We start from the raw sequence: 19,523 nt of genomic DNA on the forward strand, positions 1-19,523 counted from the left end.
GGCCATCCTGCTGGCCCTGCGGTCTAAAAATCTCCCTGTCTCCCGCTGGCAGGAGGTGCTACCCGACGCGCTCCACTCCATCTGATCGCTCCTCTGCACCGCGACTAACGAGACCCCTCATGAACGCCTCTTTGCCTTCCCCAGGAAGTCCACCTCTGGGGTCTCGCTCCCAACATAGAGACAGTTCCTCCTTCGCAAGCATGTACAGACCCATAAGTCGGACCCTTTGGTCGAAAGGGTCCATCTCCTACACGTGAACCCGCAGTATGCCTACATGGCACAACCCAACGGGCTCCAGGACACAGTCTCCCTCCGGGACCTGACACCTGCTGGATCACCACCCACGGCCCCCGACCTGACACCACCCCCCTCCCCCCCCCCCCCGGTTGCCTCATTCACCCCTGCGCCACTCACCCTTCTCCCAGCGAACCTCACCGCAGCCTCCGCCCCAGGAGGATCTGTCCTCCCACTGGTTCCACTCAGGGGAGACGAAGACGAGGACAACACGCTCCCGGTGTCGCAGGTGACCAAGGCGGCGCCCACATCACCACCAGGACTGAGGCGATCGCAGAGGAGGATCAAGGCCCCCGACAGACTGAACTTGTAATTCTTTTTTCCATCACCCCCGCCGGACCTTTTTTAACAGGGGGTGAATGTGGTCGTCACTGTCATGATATTTAGGAAACATCATGGTGCAAACAGACATACATACTGATGGACCGATCAACGGACCAATCAACACACACACAACACCACAGCCAATCACAGGCAAGAGCATACACACGACAAAACAGGGAACACGACACTTCCCGTTCATTCCAGCAGGAGACAGCTCAGGGCACAGAGCTCACAGCAAGCCACTCAGACATCCACCATGTGCTGAGTGCCACTCCAAGATAGTGTTAGGAATAGGTCCACAGATTCAAGCGGCAATGTCCGGCAAGAAACCGACAATGCCTCTGCTGTGGCAAGATGGGCCACTATGCTGCCTGCTGTCGAGCAGCTCAACCTGCCAATGTTCCCCAATTCCGACAACCTCGCAGGGGCGTGTGGGCCATTCAGCCTCCTTACTACGAGTCGTGCCCAGATGATATCCAGACCAGTGACACAGACGACCGGGACGCCTTCCGTGTTGCGGTCATTGATGGGAACCGGATGTCTCCAGCCAGGATCCACCAGCCGCTGCAAGTGAACACTTTCAATCCGGGTGATGAATGGTGTGCCACCCTAACGGTCAACCCAAATTCGTCGCCCACCTACTAGACTGGACTTATGAGCCTGTTTGTACATTGAACTCATAATTCCACTGTATTAATATGTTTCTGTTCTTCCTTGTCATTACAGGAGTTCGTTTTGTCATTCAACATTTCCCCGTCCTTTGTTTATGGTACAACCTCGTTGCTATGTTGCACCCGACATCGCCCCTTGTATATAGTTTAGCCCCATATACATGCTGTAGATATTGCACACACACATTCAACTGCACTCAGTACACATCTCTATTTATAACCACATCGGCACATGTTCTTGTAAAAAAGGGGGGATGTCATGATATTCAGGTAAACATCATGGTGCAAACAGACATACATACTGATGGACAGATCAATGGACCAATCAACACACACACACAACACAACAGCCAATCACAGGCAAGAGCATACACACTACAAAACAGGGAACACGACACTTCCCGTTCATTCCAGCAGGACAAGCTCAGGGCACAGAGCTCACAGCAAGCCACTCAGACATCCACCATGTGTTGAGTGCCACTCCAAGATAGTGTTAGGAATAGGTCCACAGATTCAAGGGTTATGATTGAACCTCAGTAACCAGTTTACCACTATAAATATATTTTAGTAATAAAACTGAGTTGTACCATTCGCAACCGTGTTGGTTCGTCTGCGCAGCAGAGCACCCAACACATCAGTCACCACTAGCAGTATTATATGTATTACGGTAAGACACGTATAATAGAGGTACATAGGTAAATCCCTGCCTACTGGCTCCGCCCAGTAGGCACACAAGTGTGTGCTTGCCGGTGCTGCAGCCATTCTGGTGGCAGCTACAGGAGGCACAATATCTTTGCTCAATAAAGCCTCGATCACTCCACTACTCTCGTCTTTGTGGTAATTGATATTGCATCAGGCCTGGAGGTGGTCACTCAAAGGTAGTACTTGATGAAGCGGTAATAGGGGAAACCATTGAAAGCTGGGAGCAATTGTGAACTGTTGATATAAATGCTGTAACTCTGTAGAAAGTGTGATGTGTGATAAGTATAAATGAGGAATGTTGCTTGCTGTAGTTTAAAGTATAAGTTGCCTTTGCAATGAAACTACTGTTTGGCCAAGTGTGCTTCTAAAACGTTTTACAGTAAATGTTTTAAAACAGGAAATCTTGTTTGTCATTCTTTCAGCTATCAACTGAAAGTTTGAATGTTTTAAATGCTATCGGTCTCCCGCGTGATTAGAATGCACTCTAGTGCAATCCTGAGGGAGTACTGTACAGGGAGAATGAGAGATTAAACTGAAGCCACGTCTTCACCTGTCACTGTTTTGAAGAAAAGCTGGGGACCTATCCCCAGTGTTCAGGCCAATACTTGTGCCTCAATCAACCTCACAGGACAGATTATCTGCTCATTATCAAGTTGATGTTCATGGAAAATTGCTTTGCTTGTATATCCAGATCGTATGCCTGCGATTACACTATAAAAGAGTACTTTATTGGCTGGAGAGCACTTTGATATGTCTAGTGGTTGTTATATAGCTAAATCTTTGATAATTCTAATCTGTACATTTGGTAGTTAATTAGGACTCATGATTAACTCACAGGCAAATGTGAAGCAAACACAAAATCAAAACAAATCCAAAGTATAAATATTTGTCTGTTGGAAACTAATGCTGCAACCCAACACCTTCTTCCATGCAATATCAATGAGATCATCACTATTCATGACTGAAATGTCTCCAAGGACCCATACAATATTAATGTTAGTGAGATATTCACATATTTTACTATGCTGTTCAGTCGACTCTCCCAGCTCCGAATTTTGTAGGCAAGGTAAACGTTTGTCGTCCATCCCTAATAACACTTGACAAAGTAGTAGAGAGCTCCCTTCTTGAACCGCTGCAACATTTTGTGTAGGTAGACACACAGTGCTGTTCGGAAGGGAGCTCCAGGTTTTTGACCCAGCAACAGCAAAGGAATAGTAACATAGTTAGGATGGTGTCTAACTTGGAGGGAAACGTGCAGGTGGTAGTGTTCCAATGCACCTACTGCCCTTGTTCTTCTAGATGGTAAGAGGTCATGTGTTTGGAAGGTGCTGCGAAAGGGGTCTTGGCACAATGCTGCAGTGTATATTGGATATGGTATACTGCTGTTACTGTGCACCGGTGATGGAGGGAGTGAATGTTTAAGGCGGTCACTGCGAATGCCGATCAAGCAGGTTGCTTTGTTATGGGTGGTATTTTTGAAGTTGCATTCACCCAGGCATGTGGAGTGTATTCCATCACACTCCCGGTTTATGCCTTGTAGATAGTGGACAGACTTTGGGGAGTAGGGGGTACGTTACTTGCTACAGAATCATTAACCTCTGACCATCTCGTGTAGCCACCATACTGTAAGGGGAAAATTCGGGACAATGGATCAAGACCATAAATCATGGCTGACACTGTACCAGAAACAGGCAGGCAAAGGGTTAAATCAGATGGGTAGCACAGAAAGACCACACTTAAAAACCACAGACACAGATCCTATCAGGACAATAAAGTATTCCCAATCAATACAAAGCCTGCATTTAACACCTCGTTATGAAACCCGGAACATATCTCAACCGCCACCCAAAAGCCATCACCATTTAATCTAGTTAAAGGGAGCTCTATTGTGAACCTAAATAAATCCTATTAAAATGCATGGTATTGACGTCAGAACCAGGAAACCCGCGAAAAACTATGAATGAATTAAATCATGAATGAATGGGCTGTGAAGTGGGAACTGGTAATGGCCCACTGAAGCTAACCTAATCATGTCTGCAGGGTAAAGCTGTAAATATGCATAAACCCAAAAGCCCGCCAAAATTTGGACGAAATCTGTACTATATAAGATAAAGCCTTTCTGTATGTATTTTGAGTTCAGTGTGGACCGTGCTGTCTTTTAACGCCGGCCCGCTGTTCCCCCTGGAGCTTCAGACAATAAACCCAGTCTTGCGATTCAAACTTCTGACTTTTTCCCTGCAACAATACTTACATGGATAGTCCAGTGTCCAGTTCCTCTTCTGGCAATGGTAACCCCCTGGAGGTTGATAGTGGGGAATTCAGAGATTGCAATGCTAAGTGTAGATGGTTCGATTCTCTCTTGTTGGAGCTGGCAAGTGCGTGACATGAATATTACTTGACATTTAATAGCTTAAACCTAAATGCTGTCCAGGTCTTGTTGCACGTAGACGTGGACTGCTTCATTATCTCAGGAGTTGCAAATGATCATCAGCAAACATCCTAACTTCTGATCTAATGAAGGAGACAAGGATATTGGTGAAACAGATGATGATGGGGTCTAGGTCCTGCACTATCCTGAGTAACTCCTGCAGTGATGTCCCGACAATGAGATAGTTAGCTTCCAATAAACACAGCCATCTTACTTTGTGCTAATTTTGACTACAGCCACTGGCGAGTTTTCCCCCGATACTGACTGACCTTTATTTTGCTGGACTCTTTGATGACTTACTTGGTTAAATGCTTAATTACTTGATGTCAAGAGCAGTTATGCTGCCTTGAGTTCAGCTCTTTTGTCCACCATTGAAATAAGGCTGTAATGAGGTCTGGAGTCACGTAGCGTCGGCTGAGGAAATAAATCTCCATGAGCATTCCACATGAGACAACGTGCACTAATTGTCTGCTAAAAAAAATCAAGCTAGCCTTTTGTTTATAAAAACTGGTCTGTGGATACTTGTGGGTGAGCACAGCCTTTCTGAAGAGGCGTGATCCAACTGGCATCTTTCCTTGGCCTTGTTCTTCCCAAGTAAGGGATCCCCATCAGCCTACACATTGGCGCCAGAAATGTTGCTGGGAACATAAGGTCATAATTTTACCTCAGGGCACCGGAGGGATAGGCAGGGTATGGGGCAGCAAGTTGAATATGAGGCCCGTACTTCATTTGAATTTTCCCCAAACCAGATGGAGCAGGGATCCAGACAAGAGTCCAATGACCCATGAAACCCAAGGGACAGTTTCCTGGTATAGAAGTCACGGCATGCACAACACCCCTGTCTCCAAATGAATTACTTAACAAATTAAGTTGGATAGATATTCAATATACAAGGGAATCAAGAATTATAGGGGAAGACTAGCAACTGGGTTGCAATCAGATGAACCATGGCCTTATCGAATGACGGACCATGCTCAAAGGGCCGAATGCTTCATAATCTATGTTTCTATTAAGATTTAAACAAACCTCCTAAATCTTTGAGGCAGGTATATCCAGGTATATTGGGCAGTACGGTAGCATTGTGGATAGCACAATTGCTTCACAGCTCCAGGGTCCCAGGTTCGATTCCGGCTTGGGTCACTGTCTGTGCGGAGTCTGCACATCCTCCCCGTGTGTGCGTGGGTTTCCTCCGGGTGCTCCGGTTTCCTCCCACAGTCCAAAGATGTGCAGGTTAGGTGGATTGGCCATGATAAATTGCCCTTAGTGTCCAAAATTGCCCTTAGTGTTGGGTGGGGTTACTGGGTTATGGGGATAGGGTGGAGGTGTTGACCTTGGGTAGGGTGTTCTTTCCAAGAGCCGGTGCAGACTCGATGGGCCGAATGGCCTCCTTCTGCACTGTAAATTCTCTGATTCTATGATGATATCCAATGCAGTGAATTCCCCACTGATAGAAACACGCCTTTGACATCAAGCAGAAGAAAATCCAATCTCCAAACACATTTCTGAAAGGAATGTATACCTGTAGAAATGATAGCTATATTTGGAAATCAAAGCTATATGATCATTTTTGGTTTATGTACTTCATACAGGGCGTGCATGCAACGGAGCAGAACAAAAAGATTAAACAAGATGTGCAAAGAGCAAATATTTAAACTCCACAATGAGGAAGGTTAAAGGAATGTTGGGGTACATAAAATATTTAACTACATGGATAAGGTGAATGCAGAATATTACTCTATGGTGAGTTAGGCTTGTAAGATCAAAGGATGTAACTTTAAATTTGTCAAAAGTAAATTTAGAGGAGCTGCTAAAATGTAGATATGAATTCAGAATAACTTTCTAGAGGAACTAGCACAATGAAAGGCATTGAAAATGTATTCGGAGGGCAGCATGGTGGCACAGTGGATTAGCCCCGCTGCCTCACGGCACCAAGGTCCCAGGTTCGATCCCGGCTTTGGGTCACTGTCCGTGTGGAGTTTGCACATTCTCCCCGTGTTTGCGTGGGTTTCGCCCCCACAACCCAAAGATGTGCAGGGTAGGTGGATTGGCCACGCTAAATTGCCCCTTAGTTGGAAAAAATGAATTGGGTACTCTAAATCTGGAAGAATTAACATAAAAGAGAGAGAAGTTTTGATGGACTCAATTATAATTTGTTGTTCTTCATTATTCAAATATTCTTATATAAGCTCTAGAGCTAAATACATTAATAGTACATATTGAATGGAATTGATTACTTTACTACAGCCATTTTCAAACCCAGGGTTGCGACACGTGGGTGGTCAGGGGCAGGTGTTGGGAGGGTCACGGGGCCATGCGTCGCAGCATTCCCGATTGCGGCGTCATGTGTCAGCATTCCTGATCGCGGGAAGAAGTGCTCAATGGTGCAACCAGCTTTTCAAAATGCCGGCCGCAACCAGCTTTCAGAATGCCTGCTGTTCCGTGCATGCCCCCTCAGCAATGCGCAGGCCCAGCGCCCAACGAGGCAGAACGCCTCCTCCTAACGTCAGCGTACTGACCCAGGAGCAGATTTCTTTTAAATGACAGGAGTCTTCCTGCCTGGAGTGGCAGCAAAGCGCAGGCCACACGCCCTGAACACTGACGTCATATATTCTGGACAAAGGAGAGATTCCTCCATTTCAAAGCTGCCAGCAGCGCTGGTGAGAACTCCAGTGCCTCTGGTGAAGAATCCATGAACAGGAAGCTGAAAACAGGAATAAAGCAGCATAAAGATGATTATTTGAGGTGTGGGTTATTAATTGTCTCACTGCAAATCAGGATTCAAAGTTCCTGTGTGTTATAGGCAGGAAAGCACTGGCAAATAAAAGTTTAAAACCCTGAAACCTTCAAAGACATTTGAAGACTAAGCATGACGGGTTCGAAGACAAACCTCTTGATTTTGTTCAATGGATGTCGTGAGATCTCAAATCATCAGCTGAAGCCCTTCGCAGATATGTAACATTGAATAACAAAGCAAGTGAGATCATGAGGACCAAGCAGGCTCACCTGTCATATTAAAGGTATGTAAAAACGGTGGGTCGCGAAGTTCGGGCAGCGTGGGTCATGAAGGTCGGCTGGCGTGGGTCACGAAGGTCATCCGGCGTGGGTCCCGAAGGTCGGCCAGCTTGGGTCCCGAAGGATGGCCTGTTGGTAAAAATGGGTCCCGGGCAAAAAGGTTTAAAAAACACTGCTTTAGTAGACCATGAAGGGGTCCATGCCGAGTTGCAGAAAGAAATAACGTTTTATTACAATGACTAGTATTTACACGGCATGAAAGATCCCAGCCGGGTCTCTCCTCTGTGCCGATACCCAAACTGGCCAACTTCATACAGAAATTTAGCTGTACATGGTTTAGTGTTCCCTGCCCCCTTTAACCAGGGAGCTCGTATTCAGCGAGGCTCACAGAGAGTTGAATCGTAATTCCTGTGTGGGTTATGACAATTACCTTGGTCTCAGCACTTCTTTGGATATGGAAGGTTAAGTGGTGATTTGATTTTTCTCAGCAATTTGTTAGGTTGTGAGGAAGCCAGGGATCTCATTAAGACCACCCGCCAAAGGGTTAGGAGTGACTGCGAGGAGTGTGACAATTAAATAAAACACAGCAAATTTAACAAACAACTGATACAGTGAAACCTAATCAACACAAGAATGTGGTCCTTGCAGATGCCCTTATTTTCAAAATACTCATTGTCTGTGTATGGTTTTGGGAAGGTTGCATGGAGATAGATACCACCTCCATTCAGATGGCTCCTGGAATTAAAGAGCTGATCACCCTCCCCTGCTGATGTGCAGAAACAGCGGCCATGGGGAGATAGAAACCCCAGAGTCCAGCAGGGACAACGGCATGGGGGTGAGCAGGAACAGTCAGCACACAGGGATTCAAACCCCAGGGAATGGCAAGAACAGCCAGCACACAGGGATTCAAACTCCAGGGAATGGCAGGGACAGCCAGCACACGAGAATTTAAATCCAAGGATGAGCAGGAACAGTAGAGACAAGGGAATTTAAACCCAGGGGGTAGCAGGAACAGTACCTCCCTCTGATTGTTCCTGCTCTGGACATGATTAATGCAGTTGTTCACTGCACCACTCTCGATCATTTCTAGTTATCTACGCACTTGTACGAAGAACGGTGCTGATAACCTTTAGCTTTATTGTAACCTTGTTGCTGGATCTCAGAACGAAGTGCACAGGCAACTGTCCTTCCTTTACCAACATTTTGTCTGCCTTCTTTTCCTGAAGGTACTGAACAATGCATGGTTCCCTGGACAATGATCCCTGCCACTGGGTACCTAGAACATGTTAATTCAAACCCCCTGGAGCAGCCTCATATCTCTTTAAAATTGCAATGACTTAAATGATTTCTGACCTTTAAGAGCTGTGTACAATGGTGCCATTCTGTGAGCGAGCCCGGCAGATGGAATAGATTGCCTTTGGTGTGTTTATCAAAACAACTTGTCTGTCTGTTAAATGCACGGCTGATTCTGCTGTGAAGGACATTTTCCTGATCTCGGTGCTTACACAAGGCAAAGGAAAATGATAATCAGCTGTCATTTGGAACAGTGTGAATTGGAGGCTTAGCGGCAGGGACAACAACCACGGGGGATTCAAACTTTAGGGATCAGCTTCACATCTTATTCAAATTGCAATGGTGGAAATGTTGGGCAGAATCTTGTGGAGGTGATGGGGGTCTCAGCTGCCGGCAGTGTGGAATCTCTGGCTTCGGTAAACAAACTCACCAATCACAGGCAGGATTGTTAAACTAGAAGTAGGTTCTATTTATTTGAAGTACATATGAATTAGGAGGAGTAAGACATTGAATCTCGCAAACCTGCTCCGCCATTCAATAAGGTCAAGGCTGATCTGATTGTAACCTCAACCCCACATTCCCAATTTCAACCTCACTTTCCCTGATGTCCTTTCACCTCCCTCTCTTATCAAGAACCTATCTAACTCTGCCTTCAAAAATATTCAAAGGCTCTGCTTCCACCATCTTTTCAGGAAGAGATCCAAAGACTCACGGGCCTCGAGGAGAAACAATTTCTCCATATCTCTGTCTTAAACAGGCAAACACTGATTTTTAAACAGTGACCTCCTAGTTCTAGGTTCTCCCCCAAGGGGAAGCATCCCCTCTGTTGTATTCTCTATTCTGCTTTCCCTGGGTGGCTCGGATGCATAGTGCTGAATAAAGAATACAAAGCTTTGTTAACAAAACTATAAATTTATTACACTACTAACTAAGATTTGTTCACGTTCTTAAAGTAGAAGGTTATTGTGCAAAATTATGCTATCTCTAACTTACAGAACTTTCTAGTATACAACTGCTCTCTATGCCTGATCCTCTTCCAGCTCCCTCCGAACTCTTAACTCCTAATCATCTTCTAATCCCAGAATCCCCAAAGTCACATGATATATATGACTGTTCTGTGGTTCCCTCTAGTGGTAAGAAGCATTATCATTAATTTGCTAACTCTTTACATCCCAGTCAATATACGCACCATTACACTCTCCACACCCACCCTGTCAAGGTTCCTTCAGTCTTATATGTTTCGATCAAGTCGCCCCGCATTCTTCTAAGCTCCAGTGTACACAAACCTACCCTATCCATCCTTTCCTCTTAAAACAACCCTCACATTCTAGGTTCTGGCCTAGTAAAACTTCTCTGAACTGCTTTCAACACATTTACATCCTTGCTTAAATAAGAAAACAAATACTGCACACACTACTCCAGATGTGGGCTCACGAGTATAAGTGATGCGCAACCTCTCCACTTTTGTATTCAATTCCCCTCACAATAAACAAGAACATTTTATTAGCTTTCGTCATAACCTGTTCTAGCTGCAGATTAAAAGATGAGAAAATATCTGTACATTACAGGAATGCTCCACATACAAGTTTATTCTCGGGATTCAACACACACAACAAACACCACCAACACTAACAGCAACACAGTCTGCTGATCACATGCTGCTTTACATCCTGGTTTTGTGATGACATGGATATTCTCTTAAAGTGATATTGCAACAGGCTGGAACCCCTTGTCACCTATCTTCAGAAAGGCCTGCCCCATCGTGTCCCGCTCAGACACTTGACATCCAGCGGCTGACCTTTAAGCAGGACCCCAGGGACAGGAGTCCTGCCGGTCTTGGCTAAATGGCAGAATCACTGTGAAGGATGTGGCTCCTGCAATTACAAAACATACCTGAGGACAAATGTTGTCGCTGGATTGCAGACCAGGGGCGAAATTCTCCGGAAACGGCGCGATGTCCGCCGACTGGCGCCCAAAACGGCGCAAATCAGACGGGCATCGCGCCGCCCCAAAGGTGCGGAATGCTCCGCATCTTTGGGGGCTGAGCCCCAACCTTGAGGGGCTAGGTCGGCGCCGGACGGATTTCCGCCCTGCCAGCTGGCGGAAAAGGCCTTTGGTGCCCCGCCAGCTGGCGCGGAAATTACATCTCCGAGCGCCGCATGCGCGGGAGCGTCAGCGGCCGCGGACAGCTTCCCACGCATGCGCAGTGGAGGGAGTCTCTTCTGCCTCCGCCATGGTGGAGACCGTGGCGGAGGCGGGAGGGAAAGAGTGCCCCCACGGCACAGGCCCGCCCGCGGATCGGTGGGCCCCGATCGCGGGCCAGGCCACCGTGGGGGCACCCCCCGGGGCCAGATCACCCCGCGCACCCCCCCAGGACCCCGGAGCCCGCCCGCGCCGCCTTGTCTGCAGAAAGTGCACCCAACTGCAGCTCCTCACAGACCGCATGGTTCGGTTGGAGCAGCAATTGGATGCACTTAGGAGCATGCAGGTGGCGGAAAGCGTCATAGATCGCAGTTATGTAAGTGTGGTCACACCCAAGGTGCAGGCAGAGAAATGGGTGACCACCAGAAAGGGCAGGCAGTCAGTGCAGGAATCCCCTGTGGTTGTCCCCCTCTCGAACAGATATACCCCTTTGGATACTGTCGGGGGGGATAGCCTATCAGGGGAAAACAGCAGCAGCCAGAGCAGTGGCACCACGGCTGGCTCTGATGTTCAGAAGGGAGGGTCAAAGCGCAGAAGAGTAATAGTTATAGGGGACTCTATAGTCAGGGGAACAGATAGGCGCTTCTGTGGACGTGAAAGAGACTCCAGGATGGTATGTTGCCTCCCTGGTGCCAGGGTCCAGGATGTCTCCGAATGGGTAGAGGGAATCCTGAAGGGGGAGGGCAAACAGGTAGAGGTCGTTGTACATATTGGTACTAACGACATAGGCAGGAAGAGGCATGAGGTCCTGCAGCAGGAGTTCAGGGAGCTAGGCAGAAAGTTAAAAGACAGGACCTCGAGGGTTGTAATCTCGGGATTACTCCCTGTGCCACGTGCCAGTGAGGCTAGAAATAGGAAGATAGAGCAGACAAACACGTGGCTAAACAGCTGGTGTAGGAGGGAGGGTTTCGGTTATCTGGACCACTGGGAGCTCTTCCGGGGCAGGTGTGACCTGTATAAGATGGACGGGTTGCATCTAAACCGGAGAGGCATAAATATCCTGGCCGCGAGATTTGCTAGTGTCACACGGGAGGGTTTAAACTAGTATGGCAGGGGGGTGGGCACGGGAGCAATAGGTCAGAAGGTGAGAGCGTTGAGGGAGAACTAGGGAATATGGACAGTGTGGCTCTGAGGCAGAGCAGACGGGGAGAAGTTGCTGAACACAGCGGGTCTGGTGGCCTGAAGTGCATATGTTTTAATGCAAGGAGCATTACGGGTAAGGCAGATGAACTTAGAGCTTGGATTAGTACTTGGAACTATGATGTTGTTGCCATTACAGAGACCTGGTTGAGGGAAGGGCAGGATTGGCAGCTAAACGTTCCAGGATTTAGATGTTTCAGGCGGGATAGAGGGGGATGTAAAAGGGGAGGCGGAGTTGCGCTACTTGTTCAGGAGAGTATCACAGCTATACAGCGAGAGGACACCTCAGAGGGCAGTGAGGCTATATGGGTAGAGATCAGGAATAAGAAGGGTGCAGTCACAATGTTGGGGGTATACTACAGGCCTCCCAACAGCCAGCGGGAGATAGAGGAGCAGATAGGTAGACAGATTTTGGAAAAGAGTAAAAACAACAGGGTTGTGGTGATGGGAGACTTCAACTTCCCCAATATTGACTGGGACTCACTTAGTGCCAGGGGCTTAGATGGGGCAGAGTTTGTAAGGAGCATCTAGAAGGGCTTCTTAAAACAATATGTAAACAGTCCAACTAGGGAAGAGGCGGTACTGGACCTGGTATTGGGGAATGAGCCCGGCCAGGTGGTAGATGTTTCAGTAGGGGAGCATTTCGGTAACAGTGACCACAATTCAGTAAGTTTTAAAGTACTGGTGGACAAGGATAAGAGTGGTCCGAGGATGAATGTGCTAAATTGGGGGAAGGCTAATTATAACAATATTAGGCGGGAACTGAAGAGCATAGATTGGGGGCGGATGTTTGAGGGCAAATCAACATCTGACATGTGGGAGGCTTTCAAGTGTCAGTTGATAGGAATACAGGACAGGCATGTTCCTGTGAGGAAGAAAGACAAATACGGCAATTTTCGGGAACCTTGGATGACGAATGATATTGTAGGCCTCGTCAAAAAGAAAAAGGAGGCATTTGTCAGGGCTAAAAGGCTGGGAACAGACGAAGCCTGTGGGGCATATAAGGAAAGTAGGAAGGAACTTAAGCAGGGAGTCAGGAGGGCTAGAAGGGGTCATGAAAAGTCATTGGCAAATAGGGTTAAGGAAAATCCCAAGGCTTTTTACACTTACATAAAAAGCAAGAGGGTAGCCAGGGAAAGGGTTGGCCCACTGAAGGATAGGCAAGGGAATCTATGTGTGGAGCCAGAGGAAATGGGCGAGGTACTAAATGAATACTTTGCATCAGTATTCACCAAAGAGAAGGAATTGGTAGATGTTGAGTCTGGAGAAGGGGGTGTAGATAGCCTGGGTCACATTGTGATCCAAAAAGACGAGGTGTTGGGTGTCTTAAAAAATATTAAGGTAGATAAGTCCCCAGGGCCGGATGGGATCTACCCCAGAATACTGAAGGAGGCTGGAGAGGAAATTGCTGAGGCCTTGACAGAAATCTTTGGATCCTCGCTGTCTTCAGGGGATGTCCCGGAGGACTGGAGAATAGCCAATGTTGTTCCTCTGTTTAAGAAGGGTGGCAGGGATAATCCCGGGAACTACAGGCCGGTGAGCCTTACTTCAGTGGTAGGGAAATTACTGGAGAGAATTCTTCGAGACAGGATCTACTCCCATTTGGAAGAAAATGGACGTATTAGTGAGAGGCAGCACGGTTTTGTGAAGGGGAGGTCGTGTCTCACTAACTTGATAGAGTTTTTCGAGGAGGTCACTAAGATGATTGATGCAGGTAGGGCAGTAGATGTTGTCTATATGGACTTCAGTAAGGCCTTTGACAAGGTCCCTCATGGTAGACTAGTACAAAAGGTGAAGTCACACGGGATCAGGGGTGAACTGGCAAGGTGGATACAGAACTGGCTAGGCCATAGAAGGCAGAGGGTAGCAATGGAGGGATGCTTTTCTAATTGGAGGGCTGTGACCAGTGGTGTTCCACAGGGATCAGTGCTGGGACCTTTGCTCTTTGTAGTATATATAAATGATTTGGAGGAAAATGTAACTGGTCTGATTAGTAAGTTTGCAGACGACACAAAGGTTGGTGGAATTGCGGATAGCGATGAGGACTGTCTGAGGATACAGCAGGATTTAGATTGTCTGGAGACTTGGGCGGAGAGATGGCAGATGGAGTTTAACCTGGACAAATGTGAGGTAATGCATTTTGGAAGGGCTAATGCAGGTAGGGAATATACAGTGAATGGTAGAACCCTCAAGAGTATTGAAAGTCAAAGAGATCTAGGAGTACAGGTCCACAGATCACTGAAAGGGGCAACACAGGTGGAGAAGGTAGTCAAGAAGGCATACGGCATGCTTGCCTTCATTGGCCGGGGCATTGAGTATAAGAATTGGCAAGTCATGTTGCAGCTGTATAGAACCTTAGTTAGGCCACACTTGGAGTATAGTGTTCAATTCTGGTCGCCACACTACCAGAAGGATGTGGAGGCTTTAGAGAGGGTGCAGAAGAGATTTACCAGAATGTTGCCTGGTATGGAGGGCATAAGCTATGAGGAGCGATTGAATAAACTCGGTTTGTTCTCACTGGAACGAAGGAGGTTGAGGGGCGACCTGATAGAGGTATACAAAATTATGAGGGGCATAGACAGAGTGGATAGTCAGAGGCTTTTCCCCAGGGTAGAGGGGTCAATTACTAGGGGGCATAGGTTTAAGGTGAGAGGGGCAAAGTTTAGAGTAGATGTACGAGGCAAGTTTTTTACGCAGAGGGTAGTGGGTGCCTGGAACTCACTACCGGAGGAGGTAGTGGAGGCAGGGACGATAGGGACATTTAAGGGGCATCTTGACAAATATATGAATAGGATGGGAATAGAAGGATACGGACCCAGGAAGTGTAGAAGATTGTAGTTTAGTCGGGCAGTATGGTCGGCACGGGCTTGGAGGGCCGAAGGGCCTGTTCCTGTGCTGTACATTTCTTTGTTCTTTGTTCTTTGTTCTTTGTCCCGCCGGTAAGGTAGCTGGTTTAATTTACGCCGTCGGGACAGGCATTTTAGTGGCGAGACTTCGGCCCATCCGGGCCGGAGAATCGCGCGGTGTGGCCCGCCAACTGGCGCGGTGCGATTCCCGCCCCCGCTGAATCTCCGGTGCCGGAGACTTCGGCAACCAGCGGGGGTGGGATTCACGCCAGCCCCTGGCGATTCTCCGACCCGGCGGGGGGTCGGAGAATTTCGCCCCAGGGCTGAATAATGGCAAAAGGGCTTTCCAAATCAGGCATGTTGGACGTGGGTAGGTGAGGGGGGGGGGGGTGGGGGGCTGGTGAAGAGGGTTAGAAACAAGGGTAGGGGCGGGATCACTTTTTAGCAACTCTGCATATTAGAGCGAGATAGTAAGCCTCACTCTAATGTGCAGATTGCCGAGGTACCTGAGGCTTTGGGACTCAACCCCTTCCCCTCAGAGACCTCGGGTGAGCACCGTTCGGCACTTGTCCCCCCAAACGATGGAGCAGGACGAAAAGTGCTCACGCTTCTTCTTCCAAAAGGTACACAGAGAGACCTCTGTGATCAGCAGCCTGAAGGAAGAAGATGGCTCTGTAAAGTCATCGCAGTCTGACATCCTGAGGATCAGCCAATCCTTTTATGCCGGACTGTATGACCTGAAGCCAACAGATAGCACTGTTTCCCAGACTTTCCTGTCGACTATCACGGAGGTCATATGCGACAGCGAGCTGGAAAACCTGGACAAACCACTAACTCTGGACGAGCTGACAAAGGCCGTCAAGTCCTTCGAGACGAGTAAAACTCTCGGAAGCGACGGCTTACGGGTTGAGTTGTATTCGGCTCTGTGGGACTGGATCAGCCCAGACCTGCTGGAATTGTACGAGAGTATGCTTCTGGGCAGCATGTCAGAGTCCATGAGGAAAGGCATCATCACCCTCATCTACAAGCAGAAGGGGGAAAGGGAAGAAATTCGAAATTGGCGACCCATTTCACTGTTGAATGTGGATTACAAAATTCTAGCCAAGGTCATCGCCAATCGGGTCAGGTCTGCTCTGGATTCGGTGATCCACCCTGACCAGACCTGTGCTGTACCCGGCAGGAAGATCTCTGATAGCCTCGCGCTACTCAGGGATACGATCGCCTCCGTGCAGGACAGGAGGGTGGACACTTGCCTCATCAGCCTTGACCAGGAGAAGGCTTTTGACAGAATATCGCACACCTACATGATGGATGTGCTCTCCAAAATGGGGTTTGGGGAGGGAATTCGTAATTGGATCAAACTGCTCTACACAAACATCTATAGCGCAGTCTCAATCAATGGGTGGGAATCAGAAAAGTTCCAGATCAAATCCAGAGTCAGGCAGGGCTGCCCTCTCTCCTCTGCCCTTCTTGTGTGCTGCATAGAACCTTTTGCCGAGTCCATCAGGAGGATCCGGGTATAAGAGGAGTGACGATCCCAGGCAGTGGAGGCATGCAAGTCAAGGCCTCCCTGTACATGGACGACGTTGCCGTCTTCTGCTCGGATCCTGCGTCAGTACGCAGGCTCTTGACCACCTGCGACCAGTTTGAACTGGCCTCGGGAGCCAAGGTAAACCATGGCAAGAGCGAGGCCATGTTCTTTGGGAACTGGGCCGACCGGTCCTTTGTCCCCTTCACTGTCAGGTCAGATTACCTGAAGGTGCTGGGGATATGGTTCGGAGCTGCTGGGGCGTGCACCAAAAACTGGGAGGAGCACATAGCAAAGGTAAGGCAGAAACTGGGCTGGTGGGAGCAATGCTCCCTCTCCATTGCGGGCAAAACCCTGGTCATCAGGTGTGAGGTACTCTCGGTGCTACTGTACGTGGCGCAGGTCTGGCCCATAACCTGACCCTGCGCCACAGCAGTCACCCGGGCCATCTTCAAATTTATCTGGCGATCCAAGTTGGACCGTGTCCGAAGGGACACCATGTACAAACCTCTGGAGAACGGAGGGCGGAACGTACCCAACGCCTCCCTCATCCTGTTGGCCACCTTTGTGTCCAGCTGCATCAAGCTGTGCGTGGACCCCCAGTATGCAAACACCAAGTGTCACTGCATACTGAGGTTCTACCTGTCCCCGGTGTTACGAAGGATGGGCCTGGCCTCATTGCCGCGGAACGCTCCAAGTAGTTGGACCGTACCGTACCACCTGACCTTCGCGGAAAAGTTTTTGAAGGAAAACACCTTTGACCACAAGGCAATGAAGCAGTGGTCAGCACGTAATGTCCTCGAGGCCCTCAGGGAAAAGGAGACCGTGGAGGACGTGGGATGGTTCCCTGAGCAGACTGCCAGAGTCATCTGGCAGAACGCCTCATCACCAGAACTTTCAAACAAGCACCAAGACCTAGCTTGGCTGGTGGTGAGAAGGGCCCTCCCTGTCAGATTCTTCATGCACACCCGAAGGCTCTGCGCCAATGCACACTGCCCTCGGAGTGGCTGTGGGGGAAATGAGACGGTCACACACCTCCTTGTGGAATGTGCCTTTGCAAAGAAGGTCTGGCGAGAGATGCGGTGATATTTGTCAAGGTTTATCCCGAACAGATCTGTGACACAGGACTCTGTGCTCTACGGACTGTTTCCAGGGACACACACCGAGACAAATATCAACTGCTGCTGGAAGGTCATCAACTCGGTAAAAGACGCTCTTTGGTCTGCCCGAAACTTGCTGATCTTCCAGTGCAAAGAATTGTCCTCGACCGAGTGTTGCAGACTGGCACATTCCAAGGTCCAGGACTACGTGCTGAGGGATGCACTCAAGCTTGGGGCAGCTGCCGCCAAGGCGCAATGGGGAAAGACCACTGTGTAAGGTCTTCCCAGCAAATGTACACCGAAGGGCAGGTAACAGTGTAAACCCCCCTCGGTCTGGGCAACCAACACTCCAATGTACAAAAACAAACATGACACTGTAAATATTTAAGAAGGAATTGAAATGTAAAGAGTGATATGTGTATGATAATATCAAAATCGAATGAAAGAAAGTCAAGGCAACGTGTAACCCTGCCGGAAATGTACAGTCAAGACAATTTGAAATGTTTCTGTAATGCTTATGATAAATTTTATGAATAAAGTATATTTTTTTGAAAAAAAAACGTGTCCCCTCAAACGGGCACCAGCTGGAATGACACTCGTGGAGGTCTCTAAAGGGATCTGAGGCTCCCAGCTGCATGTACTTTGGGCAGGGTGGTACGTTGGCTCTGTTGGTGCCAGCCTGCCACCCTGACACTGCACCCTGGCACTGCCAGCCTGGCGCCCTGGCAGTGCCACCTGGGCGACAGCCTGGCACTGTTAAAGTGCCCAGATGCCACTTCCAGGTGGCATGCGCACTGCCAGGTTGGCACTGCCAAGGTGCCAAGCTGGCATTTTTTGCATGCACGATCCGCTGGAGTTGCCCGGCATGGGTGTTAGGGGCGGTGTCGGGAGGGCAGGAAACCCTCCCAAATTGGGTTTGAGCTGGGGGGGGAAAGTCAAGGACTGTTTTGAAGGTCTTGGAGCTCGTGACGCCATTTATAAATGGCGTCCCAATCTCTCGCTACAATGTTCCGCTCGCTGGAACTCTCCACTGTACAAAATGGGGCTGTGTGTGGCCTTGGCCGCGCGTTTCCCGTTCAGGACCCTTATTTAATGCAAGTCGTGTTGAATAGCCATGTGTTTCTCAGCACTGCGAAGGGACTTTGTTCCCTTTTGGGAGAAGCGTGACCTAAATGTTTAAGATGGTGGATGGGGTGCTAGTGAAGTGGGCTGCTTCATCCTGGATAGTGTTGAGCTTCTTGAGTGTTGGTTGAGCTGCTCTTGCAGGAAAGTTCAGCCCATTAAGTCTGCACCAAACCTCCGAAAGAGCACCCTACCTAGGACCATTCCCCCGCACTATCCCTGTAACCCCACCTAACCTACACAGCTTTTGGATTCTAAGAGACAATTTAGCATGGCCAATCCACCGAACCTGCACATCTTTGGACCGTAGGAGAAAACCAGGGCACCCGGAGGAAGCCCATGCAGACATGGGGGAGAACATACAAGCTCCACACAGACAGTTACCCGAGGCCAGAATCTAACCCGACTCTCTGGCACTGTGAAGCAGCAGTACTAACTACTGTGCCACCGTGCTGCCTCTGAGATGTTACATTCGTGAAGAATTTCTTATGGGATTCACCCAATCCAGGGACCCTGGTGCCAATTTAGAAACTTGCCTGGTGCATTTACTCACATTCCCAACAAAAGCCTCCAGCATTTGCCTATGACTAACATCAGTCTAACATATTTCTCTCACCTTCCTGTCTGGAATAGTGAGGTTGCACTTATACCTTTCAATCTGTGAAGCAAGGGAATTCTGGAAAATCTAAAACAATGCGTCAGCCATCGCCATAGTCATCTCTTCCAAAACCCTAGGATCTAGGCAATTAGGTTCATAAAATGTACTGGCTTTTAGTCCCATTAACATTGACAGGACCATTTCTCCACTAACATTCTGAAGGTCCTCATTTTAACTATGCCATTGGATCTTCACTATTTCCA

The 19,523-nt window shown here is 48.5% G+C and overlaps 1 long non-coding RNA gene across 5 annotated transcripts in view; it reads right to left on the reverse strand.

The window, feature by feature from the left end:
• LOC140391583 (uncharacterized) overlaps positions 1–19,523 on the reverse strand; it is a 204,084-nt gene that overhangs the window by 38,158 nt on the left and 146,403 nt on the right. For 2 of the 5 annotated variants that reach the window (XR_011935117.1, XR_011935121.1), the window contains exons 4-5: positions 7,423–7,560; positions 6,004–7,120 (exon numbers count right to left, since the gene is read on the reverse strand). This is a non-coding gene — a long non-coding RNA (uncharacterized lncRNA). Of the gene's footprint in view, positions 1–4,784; positions 4,834–6,003; positions 7,121–7,422; positions 7,561–19,523 lie in introns of those variants that run through there. The other 3 variants (XR_011935118.1, XR_011935119.1, XR_011935120.1) reach the window with 2 other exon arrangements.

This window comes from Scyliorhinus torazame, chromosome 15 (genome assembly GCF_047496885.1).
Source record: "Scyliorhinus torazame isolate Kashiwa2021f chromosome 15, sScyTor2.1, whole genome shotgun sequence".
Lineage (NCBI taxonomy): Eukaryota > Metazoa > Chordata > Chondrichthyes > Carcharhiniformes > Scyliorhinidae > Scyliorhinus > Scyliorhinus torazame.